This window comes from Panthera leo, chromosome A1, assembly GCF_018350215.1.
Source record: "Panthera leo isolate Ple1 chromosome A1, P.leo_Ple1_pat1.1, whole genome shotgun sequence".
NCBI lineage: Eukaryota > Metazoa > Chordata > Mammalia > Carnivora > Felidae > Panthera > Panthera leo.
The window spans coordinates 152,322,700-152,348,060 of NC_056679.1; the positions used below are offsets into that span (position 1 = coordinate 152,322,700).

Below are 25,361 nucleotides of genomic sequence, written 5' to 3' on the forward strand. Positions count from 1 at the left end.
CCTGGACAAATTACCAAGCCAGGATTCCACCACAGAAGAAAATGCCAGGATTTGGGGACCAGAACTAGAAGACACAGTAGAACCAAGTTACAGGAATAAAGGGAAAGTTTAAAAGATAACTAGCTCTTAAGATCAGAGATAAACTGACAGCATGGGTGATCTCCTGAGTGCCAGAATGTTGGGCCAGGTCTGTGTCCAGGAGCCGACTGAACTCTGATGGTATAAGAAGATAGTGTCTGAGTCTGATAAATCAGGCAGACCCATATATACTCTGGGAACAGATGACAGGGTGTGGTGTACCAGCTTATAACTTAGTATTCTAATACTATTCATTGTATTCATTGAAACTTATTATGCCCTATTTTCATTCTCAGTGCTGGTAGATACATGGCTCTCATTATTTCAACATCCATATTCTTTATAATTAAGTAGAATCTGTTCATATTCCTAACCAGACCTAAATATCAAATTGAGGTATCCTCCAAAAGGATTAGAGACCCACTTTTTTGATATTTGAGATCAATACAAGTTTGTGACTGTAATTTGGAATCACTGATCAATGCTGGACTTTCTAGTGCAAAACAATCAAAAATCCTTTTGCTGAAAGCATTTTTCTGACTTAATCTGCATTTAGAGGGTAATTAATTTCACTTGTTGTCCCTAAATGATTAGCACAGTTTCTGCAGGTCACAGGATCAGTCAAAGGAACTATGAGCAATACTGAACAAAAAGCCCAAGCTGTGTCCTGTTATATTAATGAATCCAACACTGGTATTCATGCCCTTGGTATAACAGACTGGCTGACATTCAACCACTTCCAGTACTTATGGTAGTTCTAGTCAAAAGGTGTACAAAAGCCTCTTCAACCAGGTTTTTTGAATAAGAAAACAAAGTGTAATATATGGCATGGGCTCTGGAATCAGAAAAATCTGATTTAATGTCAACTTACATTAACTTGTGTAAACTTGGGCAAGTTATTTATCTCCGAGATGCTTATCTGTAAAATGACAGTATTAATACTACCTGGCTCTGTAGCTCATTGAACTGCTTTAGAGATTGAGATAACTGTATGTAAAGCATTCAGAAGAGCACATGGCCAGTTAATTGCTATCATTCTTGTCCCTATTTTAATTCAGGCCGCTCCAGCCAGCAGGTACTGTGAGATCACATCCACAGGAATCACCTGTGTTTTACTGGGACGCATCTCCTCTTGATAATACAAAGTGCTCCACAGATTTCCCCTGGAAATTCGTAAGGGAATGTTGCCTGTACTCATGACCAAGTGCCATGTACTACAGTGCGGTCTCCATCATGTTCTTCCTCTCCTGCTTGGTGCCCTGAGTAATGGCGAAGGTCCATGAGTTGATAGTACTGTCAGTGCTGCTGGTAAGAATGCTCATGTCTGAACCTACACTGTTGATTTCTCATATTCTCAAAGCGTCAGTTCACTAAAGACCCAGTGATGTCACACTCCACCACCAGGAGAAGGGTAATCGAGTACCAGCCATCCACAGCTTCTTGTGAGAACATTTTTTTCAACTAGTATGTGCAACCCCAGCCTCAACAGAGTTCAACTATGAATTTATGCATTGAGCCAAAGTAACGATTTCTGAAAGAAACCCTAGGCCATCCTTCATCCTCATTCCCATTCCAAATTCCTTTCACCAATTTCCCACAAATCAATATGCCAATAAACCTATATTATAGCAGTGATCACTGGAAGACAGTATAGTTCAGTTGTTAAAAGCAAAGGATCGGAGTCAGACTGTTAAGTTTAAGGGGGAAATGACAATTCCTCTGTGCCTCAGAGGATTTTGGGGTTTTTTTTTCAACAATAAAATTGATAAAATAATAGAGCCTAATTAACATAAAAATTTTAGGGGCCTAAATAAGATGAAATATCCAAAGTACTTTAGCATGGTGCCTAGTACATAGTATTGGCTCAATAAATGGTGGAAATAGACATTAGCTGTTATTCCATTTCTGGTAGTCACATTTTATGGACTGAATGTTTGTGTTCCCCACAAAATTAAAATTTTGAAATCTAATACCCAGTGTGATGGTATTTGGAGGTGGGCCTTTGGGAAGTAATTAGGTCACAACAATGCAGTCCTCATGAATGGGATTAGTCCCCTTATACAAAGAGGCCAGAGAGCTAGCTTGCCCTCCATCCACTACATGAGGACACAAATTGGCCATCTGCAACCTGGAAGAGGTCTCTCACTTGAACCTAATCATGCTGACACCCCATCTCCAAATTCCCAGTCCCCAAAATTATGAGAAATAAATGTTTTTCATTGAAGCCACTCAGCCTATGGCATTTGGTCGTAGCAGCCCAAATTGACTGAGACACCACAGTTTAAGACAAAAATAAGACTTCTTCCACAATCTAACAGAATCACACATGTTTCCATTCCCATGGGTTTTTTTCCCCTTTTAATATTTACTATGTGCTCAATAGCTATTGAAATAAAAATCTCTGAAATCATGAGAAAATTATATGGAACTTTGTTTTTCAAAACCAATTACCAATTATATCCTAAGTAAGGTTAAAACATCAGATATGCAAAAGATGCATTCTTCATTTTACATACACTTGCCACCCAAGCAGATTAGTTGAAAACTGTGACACACTGATATCATTACAGTTTTATAACCATTGTTCCCTAGAATTATTTCCTTGTTGAAAAAGTGAAACACAAAAGGCATTCACATAAATACGTATTAAAGCAGCTCAACGCATACAATAACATTTATATATCACCTAATAATATAAAATGTTATTTCACTTTTGTAATCTAATTTAATCCTTACGGCAACCATGTAAGGAGAGCACAGCAGATACCGTGCCTATGTTATAAAGAAACTAACGCTCAGAGAGAGGTAGGTAAATGATACTAGTCACACAGCTGGCTATGGTGAAGCTAGCACTTGAATCTAAGACTTTCCAAATCTTGTACCAATGCCTGTTTACTGTGACCTTGTTGGTTAAAACTTAAGTGTTTGCTTTCCTTAATTTTGCTATATATGTACTTTGGTATGTCAGTCCACTACCCTCCAATTCTTCCCAATTCACTTACTGGACATTTAAAAAGAATCCATTCTACCATGTATTACAGTATGATGCCAAGTATCATCAGGATTCCTTCCCCTTTCTGACCTCTTTCGAGTTGCTCACCTAGGAAAGACTGTGGACAAAGAGAATCCAGAAAGCAGTTTAGGAAGGAGTCAGGAACCATGAATCACCATCACTGAGTTCCCTTGACACAGGTTGTCCTCAGTTTTCTGAGGCTCTGGGGGACCTGTGGAAAAACATAAAATTGAAGAACTAGGCATAATTTCAGACTGTGATTTCTTCCTTCTTCCTTCTAGCCTAGGTTCTCAAGTCCAGTTGTACCTTAGAAATACCTGAGGAGATTTCCAAAATTCGGAAAGCCTGAGCCCCACCCAGGCCAATTAAATCAGAAAGCTTACAGGTGCATCCAGGGTTTGAGAGCCAGTGCACTGGGCTAACTTCCACATCTCAAGCACAAGGGTAATTTGGGGAACAACAGTTGCTTTTAGGAAAAGCACTCACCACTATTATGGAGAAGGGCAAAGACTATAAAAAAAATAAAACACACAAAAAAACACACAAAAAAAGTGTGTGCTGGTTCGTGGAAAAACTGGAATCTGGGTCAAAAGACAGCCAGATCCAGACCCAACACATCAGCGCTGGCAGCAAGTGCTATAATAATACAGGGAAAATTCTTTCCCCTGCCCAGGTTAAGTCTCCACTCCTATACGTTGCATGAGTTCTTTCTATGCAAAAAGGATTACCCTAGTCCCTATTTTCATTTGGGCTTAATGTGACTGTGTTGTTAATGTTAGGGGTTTGTTTTTTCATTAGAAAAGAATCCAGAAATGTGGAATCTAACATTTTTATTCCCACATTATATATATATATATATATATATATATATATATATATATATATATATATACACACACATATATACATATATATACATACATATATATATATGTATATGTATATATATCTTTTTTTTAATCTCTGAAATTTCTTTCAGACCTGGATTATTTTGTGAGTTAAACTCAAACATCAGTCTTAATTATAGGTATTAAATGTTGAAGAAATAAATATAATAAGAAAAAATAAATATAACAAGTAAAATGATCTTCACATTTGTTTTATAGTATGTTTAATTTACAACTCCTATTCTCTCATTGTTGCAACTGCTGATATTTACAATATAACTAAGGTCTCAGCATTTATTAACCTTTCTTTAAACTTAAAGTGACCCATTGTTTTATGCACCATAACTCACTTATGAGAAAAATCCTAAAATTGCCCTTGATTTATATGACTAAAAATATTTTTGATGTGAAATTATTCTTTATATGTTTGCAGTATATTTCAAATGAAGATGTAGGGGGGTTTTTTTGCCACTATTCTGAACTTCTCCCATCTGCCCTGATAAAAATACAAGTTATAGATTCAAGAATCTCCATAGGAATTCTTTAACTCTGTATCAACAGACAAAGAAATCATTCTTGAAATACATCTGATGACATGATAGACTGGTAAAGTCAAATCTCTCCAGAAGCAAAAATTAACTATGATTACTTGATGTAAGACATCACTCAAACCAATCAAATGTTATTTTGGGAAATCATAAATTTATATCCAGCGTCAGTTTGTCACTCATTAAGTTCTTATAAGAATGATTAGGAAATTATCTTAATAAGTAAACGTTAGTCTTAACCTCTTCTTAGTTTGATGGCTTAAAAATATAAGTTTATATCCATCCATTGAGTCTCACTAAAAGTCTCCGCCTGCTTGGAGAGTTATTTATTCTAGTATTAATAAAATTTGTCCAAGATGGAAGAGGAAATTCTTGCATTGCTTCATTCTGCAACAAATCTGCCTATGACATGTTAGCAAAGCCTTCAAAATATGGTTTCATAGTTAATCTTTGTAAATATTGACCAGGTACCTACTCTTTTCCAGGCACTGTGTGAGCTGCTGGGAATATATGAAAATCTCATTATCTAAGTGTTCTCATACACAAAAACCCTGGGAGCAGATTGCAGTCTTGCCAAGGTGTCGTTTTAGTGACTGACATGGATCACCACCTCCAGCAGTCAATAGTGACAGCAGGCAAAGCTGCTTAACAGGGAGTTACTGATCCTGCAGCTGTATTTTGCTTGTCGCTCCTTTGAAAGATGCTTACTTTGAAGATCTTGATCGTGTGGAAGAGAGGAAGCACGAAATAACCTATAAATCAAGGAACAGAGGGTTTTAGAGCCACAAGTAAATCACCTTGCCAGTAACTCAGAGAGATCACAGAGGAGGTAAACGCAGTGAAGAAAATACAAAAAAGATTCCGTGAACCTTGTGATAAAGGAGTCAATTTCTTTTCCAATAAACATTTTTTAAAGTACTGCAGCAAGAATAGAACTGAAGAGTCTCCCTCCCGCCCACCCTTGCAGAAGGGAAGAAAGATCTAAACAAGGGAACCTCTCCAGGCTCTTTAAGATACCACAAGGAATAGTTCTAGTAACCTCTACCTTTTAATGAAAAGTATGCACTCCTTAGATTTGCTTCCAAATTGCTATCAGTACTCTTTTCCATCCTTATTGAACCTGAAGAAAAACAAATTTCAGATACATTATTGATCATTTATCAATCCCTGGAACTGATAATAATAAACTTTCTTAGGTTGACTATTAGGCCTTGTTCCTCAGGGTTATGAAGAATGTGTTTATGTGGCTCTGGGTTTTACATCTGCAGAGATTTCCTAATTTGCCATAAAAATCATGTAACAAAATGGTGATATAGTTTACATTTCATCCAATTTATTATATTTTAAATACTTTCTACATGGATAAAATGAAGAAACATGATCGTAGAAATTGTCTACAGATAGGAGCATGGTTAATGTCTTTTAATTTGGCCTAATCCACCTAAATTATAGTTAAATCTCACTTAATTGGACTTTATTAATTTTAAATGTGACAAATCTACATGACATTTGGCTAAAGTTGGTCTGTGAAATTAGATGTAGATTCGAATACCAGTTTACCACTTCATTAAAAATTGGTTACACTCATTCTATGACTTATCTGGAAAATGGGGACAGTCTGTCATTTATTTTTACTTATTCTAATCACCCATACTGTTAACACCCTATTGCAATCCACGAACATCTGGTGCACAAGACAATGCAAAAGCCTCCAATTAGAGCCTTCCATCTCCATTCTTACCCACCCACCTCCTCAAAAATATAGGCTATTATTTACACAGCAGTCATAGTGATATCAAAAATCTAAGTCAGAGAATATTACCCCTTTGCTTGAAACTCTGTAATGACTTCTCATTTTACTCAGTAAAATCCAAACTCCTTCCCATGGCTGACAAGGCCTACCTGAATTTCCCACCTACACCACTTTTCTAATCTCATTTTTCCCCAACTTATTGAGATACGACTGACAAATATTGTACATATTTAAGATGTACAATGTAATGTTTTCATATAGATATACATTTTGAGGTGATTACATTTTGAAATGATTAATGAAGCTAATTTAAAAATCCATCACCTCACACAGTTACCTCTTTTCTTCTTGTGTATGTGTATGTGATAAGCACGTAAGATCTATTTTTTTAGCAAGCTTCAAGTACACAATACATTATTATTAACTATAGTCACTATGCTGTACAAAGATCTCCAGAACTTACTCATACTTACATCTGAAAGTTTATACCCTTTGACCAACATCTTCCTATATCCCTTACCTGCAGTCCCTGGTAACAACAATTCTGCCCTGAGTTATACTTTTTTAGATCATTTCACTTAGACTAATGTTTTCTAGTTTCATCCGTATTGTCACTAATGACAGGTTTCCCTTTTTTATTAAGGATGAATAATTTCCCAGTGTACGTGCATGCATGTATATGTCTGTCTCCTATATATATATTTTATATATATATATATATATATATAAAATATATACGTATATATTTTATATATAAATATATATATATATAAAATATATACGTATATATTTTATATATATAAAATATATATGTCTATATATAATATAATATGTATATGTCAGTTTCATTTGAGGTCTAAGATGTTCCTAAACATGCTATCTTGCCCTTAATGCCCCTAATAAATTGGTTAATTAAATAAGAAGTGGTATAAAAATTCTACTAATTTAGTGTTAAGAGTTATAAACTCAAAAATCACAAAAGCTGGGTGTGGTGATTTTAAAATATGGCCACAAATTCTTTGACATTTCTCACGTTGGGTGGATCTACCTCTCTCTACTTGAATCTGAGCAAACTTGTGACTTTTACTTAAGAAGCTAGGTCAGAATAGGTCATGCAGCTTCCACCTCATTCTCTAGGAAAATTCACCATTGGATAAGCCAAGCACCATGCAAAAAGTTTGACCACTCCAAGATCTCTGTGGTGAAGAGGACACGTGTAGGTGCTCTCATCAACAGCTCCAGCTAAGTTTGCAGCTGATGGACAGCGTCCACTGTCAGGCATCTTGGATGGCCTGGCCACCAGATGGCCATGGTCCTGGCTGACATCTAACAAAAACCACATAAAAAAAAAAAAAACCCAGGGAAAACTGTCCAGTCACGCCCTTCCTAAATCTCTGGCCCACAAAATTAAGAGTAAGAGCAAATAGTGGTTGTGTTACATTTTTAAGTTTGGAATCAATTTATTACAAGGTAACAGAGAATCATATACTAGGAAATGTCAAAATTGAGTTTCCTGTCACATGCTATTTCACCTGTATTATTCTGATTCTACTTGCCATGTGGTAAGAAAATGATTCATATAAAATTTAGCCAAGTGTAAACATTGACTTTGATTCACATAACAGGATAGAAAAATATTAAAACTGGAAAGTATTGTTGATTTCGTTCTCCTGAAAATGGAGCCCATGGAGGTTGTGGCTTATGAGGAGAGCAGGTGCTCAAAACACGGGACTGCAGACTAAGCCCAGCCCACCTCCTCTTTTGTATAAAATAAAATAAATATGGCCCACAGGACCTCAAGTACTTACTATCTCACCCTGTACCAAAGAAATTTGCCAATACCTGAGTTAGAGAATGGCAAAATTGAAATGGGAACAAAAGTCCTCTGATTCATAGGCAAATATTCTTTTTCCATTATGCTGCCTGACAAGAATAAAATTTTTCATTAACATCAGCATATTTTAATGAGCTTATTTCATGATCCTATGAGTTTAATTTATACCAGGACATCTTAAATTTTGTAAGGACTTTTTGTTTTGGGGGAGACTGTTGTTTTTGTTCTTTTTGTTTTACCTTTGCTCTTGAAAAGAGAGGTGTTAGTCACAAGATGGTTAATATATATTATTGAAGGTTTTCTATGATACCATCAGTGAGGAAAAGAGAAGAAAACTGATAGATTAGCAAGCTTTTTCTCTAAGGGTCGGAATATCTTTTGCTTTGCAAACCAAACAATGTGTATCACAAATACTCTACTCTGCTGTTTAACACAAAAGCAGCCATAGATAAGCCTTAAATAAATGGGCATGGCTGTGTCCAGACTTCATCTGCAAAAACAAGTGGTGGGCTACAGTCAGCCTGCAGTCCTAGTTTGCCAACCCCTGTCTCAGATAATCTGAGACATATAAATGTGCGTGAATGTGCTGCTGCTGCTTAGTAAGACTGTAGTTACGAATTCTACCCAGAGAAGTAGGGGAACATCAAACATGAGGTTCATGTAATAACAATATTTGCCAGTGTATTCAACATGTTTTGCTCCCTATACATTATTTTTTTTTTATGTTAGAGAGAGAGAGAGCACATGTGCAAGCAGGGGGGAGGGGCAGAGAGAAAGAGAATCTTAAGCAGGCTCCACACTCAGCGCAGAGCCCAATGCAAGGCTAGGTCCCACAACCCTGGGATCATGACCTGAGCCAAAATCGAGAGCTTGACACTCAACCAACTGAGCCACTCAGATACCCCTTGTTCCCTATACTTTAAAATAATACTTAATATCCAGTCTGAGCCTACTGCAGAATTAGAGTTGAGTTAGTATTACTGAAAGACCTTGTAAGTTAAACTTCAGTCTTTATTATTACAGCTTGAAAGTCTTACCTTTTTACAGTTAATTTATTTCTCCAAGAAATAAAAAGAGACCATTCTAGATGTCAAAAGCCCACTAAAACAGCTGCATCCCAGCCTTAGAATCCTAAAATGGGGTCTGTTTTCACTCCATTGCCAAACTTTCCTGAACACAGTATTTTCAGACTGTATGAGATTTTTCCTCCTGGTTTGCAGAACCCTTGAAGTTCTCTCAATACTGGGGGGAAAGAAAGGCTTATTCTTACCAGTTAGAAGAAGACAATTCCACTTGCAGATGGAAAGAATTTCTATCCTCCATAGGGCTTTACACCACCATAAATTTCCTGGACATGCTGTCACCTATATAAAAGGGACCAATGCCACCTAACTATGAACCTCCCTGGGATAAAGTGGATAAGGTGAGGAAGACAGTAACCCAGCTACCATTGCACTAAGTTGAAGGTGATATTAAAGTAGACTTTTAGGGTGGAAAAGTATGCTTTATTTTTCAGCTTGAGGTAAATGCCTACTTGAACAAAAATAACAAAATTTTTTCCAGTGCTAAAAGCAAATAAGTGGATTTTCCAGAGCTTTAAAAAGAAAAAGAGTATTTCCTTTGTGCCTAAGATATATGTAGATTTCAGAAAGATTTTAAAAATGCATTGATAAGGTAAGCAACTAACCAACGACAAATTCATAGTAATGTTAATTACATAAATATATGTGTGTATATATAGTAATAATTATGAAAAGCAAAATGCAAATATTATAATATTACTTTCAGCCATTTCAATTTAAAGAATAAGAAATTTTGAAGTGAATTTTGCTTTGAAAACTCATAGAATTATCCACATATGAAAAATCTAAAATCGCTGTAAAGTGTAAAAATTATCCTTTTTTCCACCTACAGGTAAGTCAAAATTGCTGTGCAAATTTTCTTCAAACTTTTTGAATAGGAATTATCCAGAAAGAAAATCTCTGAAGCTACACACTAAAAACTTCAGAGACAGAAGAAAACTCTTCTCAGTGCCTGCATCTACAGAGCACAGGCAAAACCACCCACCCCCCTCTGCGTGTGCACCCATGTACATGCTCACACACACGTGCACGCACACACACACACATACTCTACACACACACACACACACACACTCTCTATAGTGTATATGATTAACTGATTCAACACAGTTTTATTGAGTGTCATGTACACTAATGTGTGTATGATGCACGTGTACAAATTTGTGTATATTATGTGAATATAACCTCATGTGTGAATATATCTGTGAAAGCAAAGCCAAGAGCAAGGCCTAAGGGCAAAGAGGACATACGCAGGTAAGATGACCCCCAGCTACCTAAGAGCACCAGCAACTATTCTCTGAAGCAGGTTATACACGCACCTTTCCTCTCTACATCTTTCAATTCAACATTTTAAAGTGAAATTATTTTTAAATGTTTCTGAAGTTACATGGAAGACTGCTTAAACTTGTGATTTTTTGAGTTGCAATTTATAAGGTAACCGTACCACTGTTTTCAGTACTAAAGTAAGAGAAAGAGGGCTGGCCATTCACTTTTCTTCTTTAACTCTGGCAAACTTCTATTTCAACAGCCTTTTATATTCATGAAACAATGTACCAAGTTTGGGTACTAGATGTGAGATGCTACTCATGTGGGAAGCCATTCACGCTGACACTACAGATAAGGACTGCTCTTGTTGCAGTGACACAGCAATCCTCTGGTCTCACAGGCCATCATATGTGTCTGAGTTAGCAGGTGGATATAGCCATCCTAAGAATATAACTAGGAAAAATCCAACATGGTAGAACACTAAGCAGTGACTTCTGCAAAGATGAAAACAACTTAGTAATTATAAAAGTCAGACCCTAGATTTCCAAACTAATAGAGATCCAGTATTAATTCTGATTTAGAAACATGACATACATTTCAGAAGTTATTATTTGGTAAGAAAAACAATTAGAAAAGAAAAAAAAAAAAGCCCTGGGGGTAGGAGTCAAGAAGAAACAGCTTAGTTTTTAAAGTGTCAAGACTGACATCTCACAGAATACAGGGGGAAAGAAAGGAAAAACAGAACATTCCTGTCCTTGATGCTCCCAGGGAGATCAACACTCGCCTTAACAAGAGGAAATGGCCAGCTGTGAAAAAACAGGACCAACTGTGAAGCTGAAGAACCAAGAAGACCTGACTACTTCAGACCCAAAAGTCAACCCCATGAGACAGAGCACCAAAAAGAAGGGAACTTGGTGAGTCCAGAAAAGCATCCAGGAGGAGCACACAGGCCTGGACCCAATCACTTTACCACAGTTAGCTTCAAACTTCCTTGGAGTATCTGACTTCAAACACCAAGATCTCTCTGTCCTGTCCTTTAGAGATAGCATCAGACTACACCTGTTCACCTGTTCATCCTGTATTGCCACCTAGATCAGCTCAGAACCTCATTGCAGATGGCCAGATAAGGTCACCTACTAGGCACTAAAGGAATGAATTCAGGACATGCCACCCATGAAATATGCCACTTTGGTATATGGATTATTTTGAACTGAAGACACATGAAAACAGCAAATGCAGAGAGGCTTTCTCTAAAGACAGATCCTCCAAAAGGAACTCAATTGTTATAAATCCTCTCCCTGGGAGTTTAATCAACCAAGAACGATAGAGTCTTGTCACAGAAAAGACTAGAAGTCAACACGACCCCCTGACAAACTTTGTCACAAATTATCACACCTCCTGTCTATTCTAAGGACCCATTCGTCTTTGCTAAGTGGCCTACATTTCCACCCCCTTTCTCCTATTAAGACAGTATAAAAGCTCTCAAATCTCACCATTTGGGGGAGGATATTTACTTTTCCTGCAATATCCCCATGTATATAATACTAAAAATTAATAAATAAAATAAAAGCTCTTCTCTTATTAATCTGCCTGTTGTTCATTTATTTCACACACCTCACTATCAGAGAGTGGGGGGAAAAACTTTGTTCCCCTACACAATCTCCTCTCAGCAACACCTCCTCTCGACCAGGCTACAGGCTGCCCAACACAGGCACTTCAAAAGGAAATTTTAAAAGAGGAAAGAAACAGTCTTTGATATTTTGAGCAAGATGATAACTTCTTGGTAAGTTGCACTGTAATAGCACTTTTGTTAAATAGTAAGCATCTCTCCTGAGCCTATGCACAGTGACCTGCCAGTTCTCCTTGACTCAGAAGCCATGGCCCAGGCAGCTAGAGCATTCTGTGTCTCAGATCAGAGAGTGCTGGGAGTTTGGCCTTTGCCTCTACCAGGCCCCAGCCCCACTTTCCTACCAGAGGCTGCTAATAGCAAAAACCACCCTGCTCAGCCATCACAACTGGTCCACAGCCAAGTTGGCTGAAACTTGCCTGCACCAGACCCAATATGGCTAACAAGAACCTTTGTTCCCAGTACCAAAATAGCATTGCATTTCCCTCTAAAGAAATACAATTTTGTCTCTATTACAAGTAGTCTGATGTGTGGTAATCGAAGGGAGACACATTTTAAATTTGAGCTTTATGTTGTGACTAACATTAATTTAAATACCCTACATCAAAGAGCTGTGCTATTCTTCCAAACTGCTTTAAAACCCACCATGATTTTTTTGTTGTTTCAGAAACCCACAGTGCAATCTGCAATGCATTATAAATTTTGAGCGCAGAATCTTATCTATATTTTCTTGCGCATTCCAAAACCCCCCAAAATACTGATCAGAGACAGTTCCCACATTCCAAGACTAGTGCCACAAGCGTGCTGCAAGTTGAGAGAGAAAAGATTGAAAGTAACAGATGTTTGGGTTGCCTAGTCTTGTTATTTTCAAGACTTCATCAACAATGCAAAGTTTTAAATTAGAAATGTACTATAGTTCTATTGTTCCCTATGGAAATTTCTAACTAAAACCAGAGTCTAAGAATTCATTTTCAAACAAAAATTCTAACTTGGTTTTAAGAGGGGGGGAAAAAGTATCCTCTTAGAAGGGAAGACAGTTCAATCTGATGAGCCTCCCCCCTCCAGTCAGCACTGCAGAGGAGAGCAGGATTCAATGAGTAGCAAGTGTTCTCCCACCTCTTGCAGACTTGGTGACTCCATGGGGTATGCTCCCTGCTGTCCAAAAGGGAGGCCGTAGGGGATGCTCACAGCCCCACTACAGTGAGAAAGTTTTGTAGGTCTGTTCTCACTACACTCAGGATAGCTCCACATGCGCTATCCTGACTTGCTTCAAAGAGAGGAGAATTTTAGAAGCCCCTCCAGAAGGCTTGCCTGCATCAACTCCACCATCCATACTGCTCATCCCCTGCTAGGTTTGGCACACCCTGGAGGGAAATTATTAGCTCCCTCCTGGACTCAAAGGGAAGTGTGAGAAAAGTCTATTGTTTGCTCTCAAATCTGCATCCCTAGTGGCTGTCAGTTCACAAATTAGCCTACTTCAAGGAGAGAGCAACACAGGGCTTAAATGATACAGGATTTCACAAAAGCTCTGATCCACGGTTTTCTGGCTGAGGACGGACCAACAAGTGAAACTGATAAAGCAGAGACAGTTTTAATTGAAAGTAGATTTACAGAAGGAAGTCAGTATCCTGTCACTTTTGTTATTGTTGTTGTTGTCCTTAAAATCCTTTTGCCCTTGAGAGCCAAAGCATAAGAGACTGTTAAAAACTGAGAACAAACTGAGGGTTGGTGGGGGGTGGGAGGGAGGGCAGGGTGGGTGATGGGTATTGAGGAGGGCACCTTTTGGGATGAGCACTGGGTGTTGTATGGAAACCAATTTGACAGTAAATTTCATATATTAAAAAATAAAAAAAAAGAAAAAGAAAAAAAAAATAAAGTTTATATAAAAAAGACGTTAGAGAGGGAGAGAGCCAGACACAAGAGACTCTTAAAAACTGAGAACAAACTGAGGGTTGATTTGGAGTGGGAGGGAGGAGAGGGTGGGTGATGGGTATTGAGGAGGGCACCTTTTGGGATGAGCACTGGGTGTTGTATGGAAACCAATTTGACAGTAAATTTCATATATTAAAAAATAAAAAAAAATAAAATAAAATAAAATAAATAAAAAATAAAATAAAAAAAATAAAAAATAAAAAAAATTAAAAAAAAAGAAAAAGAAAAAAAAATAAAGTTTATATATTCCTATACTTTAAAAAAAAAAAATCCTTTTGCCCTTTTATCCCAACCCTTACGTGAAAACATTCCTGACTACTCTAGCCCCCAATGATCACTCCATTCTCTAAACTCTTAAAAATACATATGGTTTCTGCTGCCAACTAAGCACTTTATTATATACCCACCTGTATTAGTGTCTGTATTATATTTTTAATACTGACTCCCTAAATTGATTTTGAGTGTCTCAAGGGCAGACAAAATGTCTTACACTTACTACCAGGACCTATCATGGAGATACTGGGGATGGGAGAATCCAAGAGAACCATTTGGCATAAGCCTCATATTCAAAAACAAGACTCAAATTTAGATTTTTGATGATATCTCCAAATGAGATTATACCTAGACTTTCATAGACATACTGGCAAGAGTTTTTAAAAGAAGCACTTCGTCCAACAACTTTAAATTCATCACAGTTTCTATGATCCTTTTTTGGCATTACTTTATTTTTCAATATCCCAGGAGCTTCAAGGAGAGAAAGAGTGACAGAGAGAGAGACAGAGACAGAGACAGAGATGGCTCAGTTTGCCTCAGATTTCCTGTATTATCTGGCACCATGTTACAAAGAATATACTCAGAAAATATTCTCTAATGGTCAACAGACAGTCTGTGGCTTGATGTACAAATCTGGCATGGCCCTTTCCTATAACCCAACCAGAAGTCAGAGACCCAAGCAACTGAAAAGGACTCTGGGTAGACTGGCTAGAGTCCATCTCCAAAGCGATTTTGTCTTCAGAGACATCCCTCCTTGTGGGGAGCAAAACATTAGTATCAAAAGAAGGATGATGTCCTCTTATTTTGTTAATGAGGTACCCCCTGAAAACTTGGCCCTTTGAAATTTAAAGCAACAGAAACCAGAGACAATGGCTATGCTTACTTAACCAGCTATGAGAAAGAGCCATACAGGCAACTGTCATGCATAGACAAAGGGATCTAAAATTCCCAGAACTCCAGTCAATGTATCTCTAAAAGTAATCTCAGGGAAGCAGGACTAGAATGTGATTGCAGTCTTCACAATCTCATAGATTCTTTGAAGAAAGATAGTGTAAAGCAAGTGTGTGAATAGTAAAGGGAAACACAAACTAGTCATGAGTTCATCGTGTGAGTTCACTTTGTAAAGAGACTCCAGGGCAGCTGGTAATCTTCAGGGGACTTGTCCTAAACTGCCCTTGTCTCTCTCAGGCACCTCTTTCTGCCCCATTCTTGACTTTACTTGATGTGGTAACCATTAGTTCTGTTTGCCAAATCATTCTGCCCCTCTGCCTTCTGGAACTTTGTAGAATGGCATTCCCTCCTTCTTCTTCGCAACGAGGCATGGCCTTGTAACTTGTTTTAGTCAATGAAATGTGAGTGATCGAAGAACCAGTGAACAATTCACTATATCTCCATTGTCCTGCCTTGCCTAACATAACATGGATCCTAAAGCACAGAAGTGGAAATTCCCTCTGCCTGGGCCCTGAGTGAGAATGAACACAAGGCCTTCACTGACTCATGGGGACCACTTGTCATGAGGACAAAATAAATAAAATTTATTCTTTTAAGTCATTGAAATCTTAAGATTGTTTCTTACTACAGTATAACATACCCCATTCTGATATATAAGAGCAGGGAAGAACTCAAAATGATTAATCCCCTGCCTCCCCAAACTGAAGTAACTTTGGAGTTTCACTCTTATATACCAGGGGATTGTAGAAGCCTCAGATGCGAGAGGCCCATTTTATCATAGCATCCACTGGACTTCTGAATATTAAATGTTATTTTTATTTCAATCTCCTCAGAGAGTAAAATTTTAAATGTTCTCACTACAAAAAAAAAAAAACAAAACAAAACAAAAAAAACAAATTATTATGTGATGTGATGGGAGTGTTAACTAATGCTAGGATAGTAATCACTTTGTAATATAAAAGTATATCAAACCAACACATTGTATACCTTGAACTTATACAATGTGATATGTCAGGTATATCCCAATAAAGCTGGAAACAAATAAAGTAAGTCTCTTGTGGAAAAAGAAATAAAACGTTATTTTTATTTTAAGACAAACACACACAGACAAGTACAAAGTGCCATAAATTTTTAAGATAAAAGAGAAAACGTCAAAAAAATTTTGGAAGCATAGGTTTAGAGGATGAAACCAGGAATCAGAGCAGAGAAGGGACCTTAGAGATGAGCAGTGTCAGGGAACAGAGGAGGAAGTTGTGGTGCAGAGAATCTACATGACTTATCCAGAGTCCCCAGCCACTTAATGCAGTCCTGGCTGGCTGATTCCGATTCCAGTACTCTTTTTTCCATACCTTGACTGTGTAGGATAATGATTCTCCTAGTGTTCTCAACAATACAAGGGAAGAAAGGGATTCTCACATAAAAACCAGGCATCTTACCTTCACTGTTCACTTGCAGGTGATTCCTTGGGTTGGTGCAATAAGGTGCTTATGAGATGGCAATGAGGTGACCCACTTCAAACCGTCACTTGTTCATAGAGAGATCTCATCTTATGTTTTCTTTTCTTTCCCAACTCCTCACTTTACCTAGGGAGAAAGATTTTTAAAAATAAACAGACTTGCCTTCCCCCACCACATGCCTCCAAAATTTTCCAGCTTTTGATCTTTAAATGTAATCAATTGTCTGTATTTTGGGGTCATTAAATATAATGAGCTATTTTATATATATGCATATTATATATGTATATATTTTATATATGCATATATAATACATGTGTATATGTTTATATATATGTATATGTATATCAGAGAAGGTTCCTCAGTGCTAAACCACCCCTTTTAATAGCTTTCTTTGGAACAAAGCAGGGTTGAATAAAAAGCCTGCAGCCAGTTTAGTACTAGATCATTCTTAAAGTTATCTTAGGTAAGATTCGGAAGTACCATGTATATTTTCTTTTTTAAGTTGGAACTTAGTTTTTTCATACTGTTTTGGAAATTTGTGAACCCAGATTTTCAAGTGGATGAATTCAAAATACATGAAAAGCGATCAGATTTTTAAAATTTTTAAAGGACTTAAAAATCATTAACCCACAATTTCAGATCAAGAGCCTATAAAACTCAACATTCAAGTTCTACATCTTGTAAGTAGGGCCAGTTTCTGCTACAGACATTATTGAATACTTGGCACTGTGAGATGCTCCGAGCCATGTTAAAGTCCATGCCATGCAATGTCCCTGAGCATTGACCCAGGTTCTTTTTTTTTTTTAAATTTTTTTTCAACGTTTTTTTATTTATTTTTGGGACAGAGAGAGACAGAGCATGAACGGGGGAGGGGCAGAGAGAGAGGGAGACACAGAATCGGAAACAGGCTCCAGGCTCCGAGCCATCAGCCCAGAGCCTGACGCGGGGCTCGAACTCACGGACCGCGAGATCATGACCTGGCTGAAGTCGGACGCTTAACTGACTGTGCCACCCAGGCGCCCCCGACCCAGGTTCTTGATCACTCATTTTTTTATGCACATTACTCACAAAAGAGGAATTTCTTTTGCTTTTGCACAAACCCCTCCAAGCCTTAACAAATCAATGTGTCTTTCCCTATTGTCCTATTTCCCTATTGTCTCAGTAAACAAAATTTTTTCTGTGATGCTCTTTAGATGAAAATTGTTTCTAAAACAGTACCATTCGAGTCAGATTTTCATGATTCCATTGTCATTGTAGGTATGGAAGGAAAGTTTGCAAGACATTTCCAAAAGCTCTCAAACTAAACATCACAGGAATGTCCCCATTCCACCTATCCAAATTTGTGCCCCGTTCCTCCTTACCAAAACCTTCTCTTTTAGGGTCATCTCTCCAGCAGTATTTCACAATGATTCCATTTCCACTCTTTCCTTCGTATTATTTTACCACATGCACATACCCCATGTCTGTGTTGCACAAACTCTTCTCTCTACCCAGCTACCAAAGCCTAACTTTTGAAGCCTAATCCAAGTTCCAAAATTTTCTGGAGGACGCTCCCTATTAAATCTACCTTCGACAATAACCCACTTCTGTGAATTCCAACCTCCACTGCCAGGTTTGCCCTTCATTTGGGTGTTTAGTCTTCTCTGCTTTGCACCATCGTGTAGCTGCTTCATTGCAAATGTCTTCGTTCTTTGATTTGATCAAAATGTCACAGAGAGGAGGAAACATATGTAAACCAGAGAATGAAATACACCAGGAAAAGCCTATATAGCTAATAAGACCTTCCTATCTTGTCCAATTTGTAGTTCAGCCACTTTCAGAAATATTCCGGGTCTTATTTACAATGGCCCAGGGAGGCAGACAGAGCTTTACCTCTACCCATTCACCACAATAACCACCCCCCAAATTGTTTGCCCTGTGGAGTCAGACTAAAATAAAGGCCCGAACTCAGATAACCCCAGGGAGCCGTTCTAGCAAATGGACTGTTCCACCAATGGGGCTGAAACATCAGCCAAGGCCAGGTGGTGAGAATTTTACAAGCTAGCAGACAGTGGTGATGTGTCAGAGCCAGAGAAAATCAAGACCCAGCCATAGTCAGCTGCAGACTCTGCCGTCATTCCCTCCAGGTATAATCTACTTCCAGAAATAGTATGCATCACAAAGATGACCACAGAGTATAGGCATCCTTGACACATCAGGAAATAGGATCTCGAAAAGGCATGTACCTATATCCTATAAGCAAGTTTCTCACTGTAAATAAAAGTAAAGATGGAAGGAGATTTCTATTACCTGTGAAAAATAATATATACTTCTACTCACATTTCAAAGTTTTGGCTGTGTGGCGGGTTTAGTGGACAGTGGAGAATTTTCAGTGTTTTTTTTTTTTTCTGCATTAGTCAGTAACATTGTTGAGATGGCAAATCAGTTCACTTTTCCTAGCCTCACAGAGGTACCGCTGTGTATGCACACACACATACCCATACATGTACACACACACTATCTTTCTTATACTTTACTTTTTTTGCTTAACATTACAGTCAATGTGTAGCACAGGTGATGGTCCATACAGAGGCAAAAATGTTATTTTAAGGTTTTTTTTATTTATTTTTGAGACAGAGAGACAGAGCATGAGCAGGGGAGTGGCAGAGAGAAAAGGAGACACAGAATCCAAAGCAGGCTCCAGGCTCTGAGCTGTCAGCACAGAGCCTGACGCAGGGCTTGAACTCACGGACTGTGAGATCATGACCTGAGCTGAAGTCGGATGCTTAACTGACTGAGCCACCCTGGCACTCCGCAAAAATGCTATTTTAAAGTTGCTTTCAGTTTGTTCCTGCCGTTCTAGGGCAGCCATTCTCTACCAGGGCTGATTCTGCCCCCAAGAGACATCTGAAAATGTCTGGAGACATTTTGGGGTGTCATAACTGGGGTCAAAAGCTACTGGCATTCTGCTAAACATCTTACAATACAGAAGACAATCTCTCACAGAAAAGAATTATTAGGTCCAAAATGTCAATAGTGTCAAGTTTGAGAAACCCAATCTGATCTAGGGATAAAAGCAGTACATAGTTTTAGGAAAAGAGTACATCATGTTTAAAGGAAAGTACTTTACTGGCCTTTGTTTTATGCAAAAGAAAAACCAACATCTGGTTCTGAAATAGGGAAGTTCAGACTAAGGTTGAGTGATGGCTTTATGAACAGCATCTCTGTGGAAACCAGTATGTTGTTAACTTCATTTTAAAATTTTTGGCTAGGATGAGAAATGAAGAGGGAGACAAGAACAAATGTCCCAGATTTCCGGGAAGAACTGATTTGAGAGGACTCCCTTTTTAAGGGAGATAAAATGACCCTGAACAATGTCACAGTAGGCAAAGAGCTAAGAAGAGGCAGTCAAATGAACGCTTCCTGTGATGAGGATGACAGATGGCATCTAGAATTGGTGAGATTTGAACCAGTGGTAAGTTTTCCTTTTTCATTGTTATTATTCTCTTATAATACCTCCAAGCCTTCAAAAGAAGTTTTGTAAAGGAACACAACCTTGTGTTTATTGTGTTTAGGGCATAAAGATAACCAAGCCAAGGGCCACCTGGGTGGCTCGTCAGTTAAGTGGCTGACTTCGGCTCAGGTCATGGTCTTGCTGTTCCTGAGTTCGAGCCCCACGCTGGGCTCTGGCTCACAGCTCAGAGCCTGGAGCCTGTTTCGGATTCCCTGTCATCCTTTCTCTCTGCCCCTTCCCCGCTCGTGCTCTCTCGCTTTCTCTTGCTCTCTCTCACTCTCTGTCTGTTGCTCTCTCTCAAAATTAAACAAACATTAAAAAAAAAAAAAAAAAAAAAAAGATAACCAAGCCAAGGATTTCGTTACAGAAAAAAGTACAGATTTCAGTACAGATAAAAGTGAGGAGAGAGCTAGGGGAAAATGGAAAAGGAGTGATATCCACATGCAAGCCATACTCTGAGGGCCCAAAGAGGGAAAGAAGGTTGGATGGACTCACCCAACAGCCAAAGGGAAAATCTGCAAGCCCATGGATAAGTCTATGAGCCAATGTTGACTGTCAGAGGAGTTGGGAGTCTCCCAGGCATGAGTTTGACCTATTATGCCTGCCTGGCTCAGTTATTGGCTAGAAAGTGTGGTCTCGGTGTGAATATGGCAGATTTCAGAGTGCAGCAGCTGGGGACCCTTGGTCAATTACAATCACTGTACTTGGAGGTCTGCTGGGTACATTCTTATGATCATCTCACAAATATGACCATAACCAGGTATTTGGGTCCTTTGGACACCAACTTTTAACAGCATCATCTGTTCAAATGCCCTCCTTTCAGCCACTTGCACTGATGCTGTAATTATTGATAAACATCTCAATAATAAATAGTTTCCACCCAACTGAGAATTGAAAGAAAGAAAAGCCAAATCCTCTAGGATCACAAGAGCAGTAGGAGAAAACTAGCAGACTTCACGGTGCCCAAATCAAGAAAGCCTTCACCTATGTGATACTTTCACCTGGGACTGACCCAGGCTGTGCTGCTTGGAATTCCAGCTCAGTACCTTAGCATGTCACAGACCCTGTCATACAATGACTCGCAGCTCCCTTTCCAGACTTGGAAGCACTCCATTAGAGACCCATCATTATCCACCATAGAACTTCGAAGAGAAAATTGAGTTGAATAAATTATTAGCAATTTCATAATAAACTTCAAATCATCTTCCATACATTTTCCTCAAACTGCCAGAGTAATTTGTATATTAAACATTTAGATCGTACCATCCTTCCTTGTCAAGTCTCCCTTGTGAGAGATTGCTAAGCAAGGAGGAGGCCATTACATTCCAGGAGAGTGTAAGTTCAGAAGGGCTCAAGGCAGACCGTGAGCTGGAAGACTTCTCGAAGGTTTGCCAGCTCTGTGATTTTGTAGTTTTATGATTTCAGATGAAGAACCCAACAAAACACTGAGAAACTTTCCCCACAAAAGAAAAGGAAGTCAGTGGAAAAGCCAGCATTAGACAATGCCTGGCTTCTTAAGCTATCTCCTAAAATATGAAATATAGTTTTGAACCATAGATAATTGTGTTTTCCCTTTATTCAGAACCTCTATTGGAAGAAGTGGACATTAGAAGATAGTACTTGTTTGCATTTGTAAACATCCCAAAAACAGCACACAGAAGGACAAAAGAGCCTGGAAAGACCATCATGAGATTCTTGGTTTGGGTGCCTAACAGAACTCCAAGCATGAGTAGCAGTTACATTTTGGGTAACAGTGTGGACCTAAGTTCATTTCTTTCTTGTATCTTACACAGTGTGTTTACACCTGCCCACCCAAACAGAAGAAATATTAATACAGTGATTTCAGACAAAGTGACAGTCAAGTTGGCCTAAAACACTGGGAACATCAGCAATGTCCCTTAGTGAGTTCTTCACACAAATCCCTATGATTTGGGGTTGCTCTGACATTAAAATTACCCTACATATTGTTTCCATCTTCTTCTGTTTGCCCAGTGCTAGAACACAGAAATGTTATTAACTCATAGCGCACACATACACACAAACATACTCACGCACGCACACACAAAGAGCTCAGCTTGTCAACAGCTTTGGTGGAATAAAATACAAATGATAATTAGAAACATGTGTCCCCAGCAAAGAGGCACAGAAACTAAAAGGTCATCTTTTTCCAAATGACCTAATTAGAAAAGCATGGAGTGCTGGCTACAGTATAATGGTTTTACACAGCTTTTAACTCAGACTTCCTGTTTTAAAACAGTGCAATTTACTGCTCCTGTAGCAAATATGAATTGTCACTTAATGCCAACAGAATTACGCCTCACAACACCACCTGCCTCCAGCAATCTCCTCATTGTTAGACCCATCAGCTGAGGACTGCTGATTTACCATCCCAGAATGACCATTTAGAACCTACTGCCAGGACTGCTGCCAAGTTGAGAACAAGGATTTCACGTAGAAGAGAGCCCACGAGGTACTTTACATTAATGCCGATTGAAATATGCATGAATAGAGCAAAGGGAAAAGCAGTTGTTCCAAATCAGACTATCAGTGAATGCTTCTTAGATTCCTTTTTCTGGTCCCAGAGCTAAGATTTTGATGCTGAATAATTTTAATTGCCCAGAGACAATAGACACACACACTGGCTGAAAATGCCGCATGGTAGAAACTCACACAGGCACCCAAATAGAATTGCCGTTTTAAATAGATGCCTGTGTAAATTTGTATTTAATCTCTCTCATATTTATTCAATATGTTGTGATGTTTCATTAAGTATTCATTTTGCTTGTCTCTTTCATTGCCTCAGTTCTCCCAACTGAAACACCTAACTAATGCTATGAGGAAGAACATTTATCCAAGGCTCTAAAGAATTGAAAATACAATAACAGCAAATGGTGCCCAACTATGAACTGTTTTTCCAACCTCTCTTGTAGCTAAGTGTACTCATATGACTAAGTTTAGGCCTGAAGGATATGAGTGGAAGGGATGAATACACCTTCTGAGTCACCTTTGTACAAACTGTTTGCCTTGAATCCTCCATCCCCTGTCACTGGCTGTGGAATGGTGATGACCTGAGTCATCTTGGGTGACAGAGCTGCTCTTGACAGCCTGCACCATTCACCTATACACTTTTCCATGAGAGAAAAATAAATTGATAGCACTCTTAAGACATTACAGAGCAGGTACACATTGTTGGGTTTTTCTGGCACCTACACATCTTTTACTTTATTTTTTTTTTGGGGGATTTTTGAGTTTTTATTTAAATTTTAGTTAGTTAACATATAGTCTAATATTAGTTTCAGGAGTAGAATTTAGGGACTCATCACTTACATACAACACCCAGTGCTCATCACAAGTGCCCTCCTTAATATCCATCACCCACTTAAACCATCCTCTCACTCACCTCCCATCCAGCAACCTCCCTCTCTCTTTATTTTCCCCAATGTTCATCTGTTTCATTAGTTAAATTCCACATATGAGTCAAATCATATGGTATTTGTCTTTTTCTGACTTATTTCTCTTAGCATAATACATTCTTGCTCCATCCAAGTTGATGCAAATGACAAGATTTCATTCTTTTAAATGGCTGAGTAATATTCTATTGTGTATATAAATGCCACATCTTCTTTATCCATTCATCACCTGATGGACATTCGGGTTCTTTCCATATTTGGCTATTTTTGATAATGCTGCTATAAACATCAGGGTGTATGTATCCCTTTGAATCTGTACTTTTGTACTCTTTGGGTAAATACCTAGTAGTATAATTGCCAGATCGTAGGGTAGTTCTATTTTTAACTTTTTGAGGAACCTCCATACCGTTTTCCAGAGTGGCTGCACCAGTTTGTGTTCCCACCAACAGTGTAAGAGGGTTCCCCTTTTTCTGCACCCTTGCCAACATCTACTGTTTTCTGAGTTGTTAATTTTACCCATTCTGACAGGGGTAAGGTGGCATCTCATGGTGGTTTTGATTTGTATTTCCCTGATGAGGAGTGGTGTTGAGCATCTTTTCATGTGTCTGTTGGCCATCTGGATGTCTTCTTTGGAAAAGTGTCTATTCATGTCTTCTGCCCATTTCTTCACTGGATTATTTGTTTTTTGAGGTGTTGAGTTTGATAGGTTCTTTATAGATTTTGGATCCTAACTCTTTATCTGATATGCTATTTGCAAATATCTTTTCCCATGCCGAAGGTTGCCTTTTAGTTTTGTCAACTATTTCCTTCACTGTACAGAAGCTTTTAATCTTGATGAAGTCTCATTACTTCATTTTTGCTTTTGTTTCCCTTACCTCCAGAGATGTGTCTAATAAAAAGTTGCTATGGCCAATGTCAAAAAGGTTGCTGCCTATGTTCTCCTCTGGGATTTTAATGGTTTCCTGTCTCACATTTAGATTTTTCATCCATTTTGAATTTATTTTTGTGTATGGTGTAGGAAAGTGCCCCAGATTCATTCTTTTGCATGTTGCGGTTCAGTTTTCTCAACACCATTTGTTGAAAAGACTACCTTTTTTCCATTAGATATTCTTTCCTGCTTTGTTGAAGATTATTTGACCATATAGTTGTGGGTCCATTTCTGGGTTCTCTAGTCTGATCTATGTGTCTGTTTTTGTGCCAGTACCATACTGTCTTGATCACTATAGCTTTGTAATATAACTTAAGTCCAGAATTGTGATGCCTCCTGCTTTGTTTTGTTTTTTCAAGATTGCTTTGCCTATTTCAGGTCTTTTGTGGATCCGTACAAGTTTGAGGACTGTTTGTTCTAGCTCTCTGAAAACTGTGGTATTTAGATAGGGGTTGCATTAAATGTGTAGATTGCTTTGGGTAGTATAGACATTTGAACAATATTTGTTCTTCCAATCCATGAGCATGGAATGTTTTTCCATTTCTCAGTATCCTCTTCAATTTCTTTCATAAGTGTGCCATAATTTTCAGAGTACAGATCTTTTATTTCCTAGGTTTGTTATTAGATATCTTAAAGTTTTCAATTGTGAATGGTATCAATTCCTTGATTTCTCATTTTTGCTTCATTTTGCTGCTGCTGCTGCTTCATTTTTGGTGTAGAGAAATGTAACAGATTTCTATATGTTGATTTGGTATCCTGCAACTTTACTGAATTTGCGTGTCAGTTAGCCTGTACCTCACCTGAGAAAACAGAAGCATCAAGAAGTTGC

At 38.3% G+C, this 25,361-nt stretch overlaps 1 long non-coding RNA gene across 1 annotated transcript; it reads right to left on the reverse strand.

Moving 5' to 3' along the window:
* Positions 1-5,005: 5,005 nt before the first annotated feature.
* On the reverse strand, positions 5,006-16,810 carry LOC122201020. Its single transcript, XR_006194044.1, has 3 exons — positions 16,681-16,810; positions 5,572-5,646; positions 5,006-5,278 (listed from the first exon to the last, which is right to left on the reverse strand). It is a non-coding gene; the product is annotated as an uncharacterized LOC122201020 (long non-coding RNA).
* Positions 16,811-25,361: the final 8,551 nt, after the last annotated feature.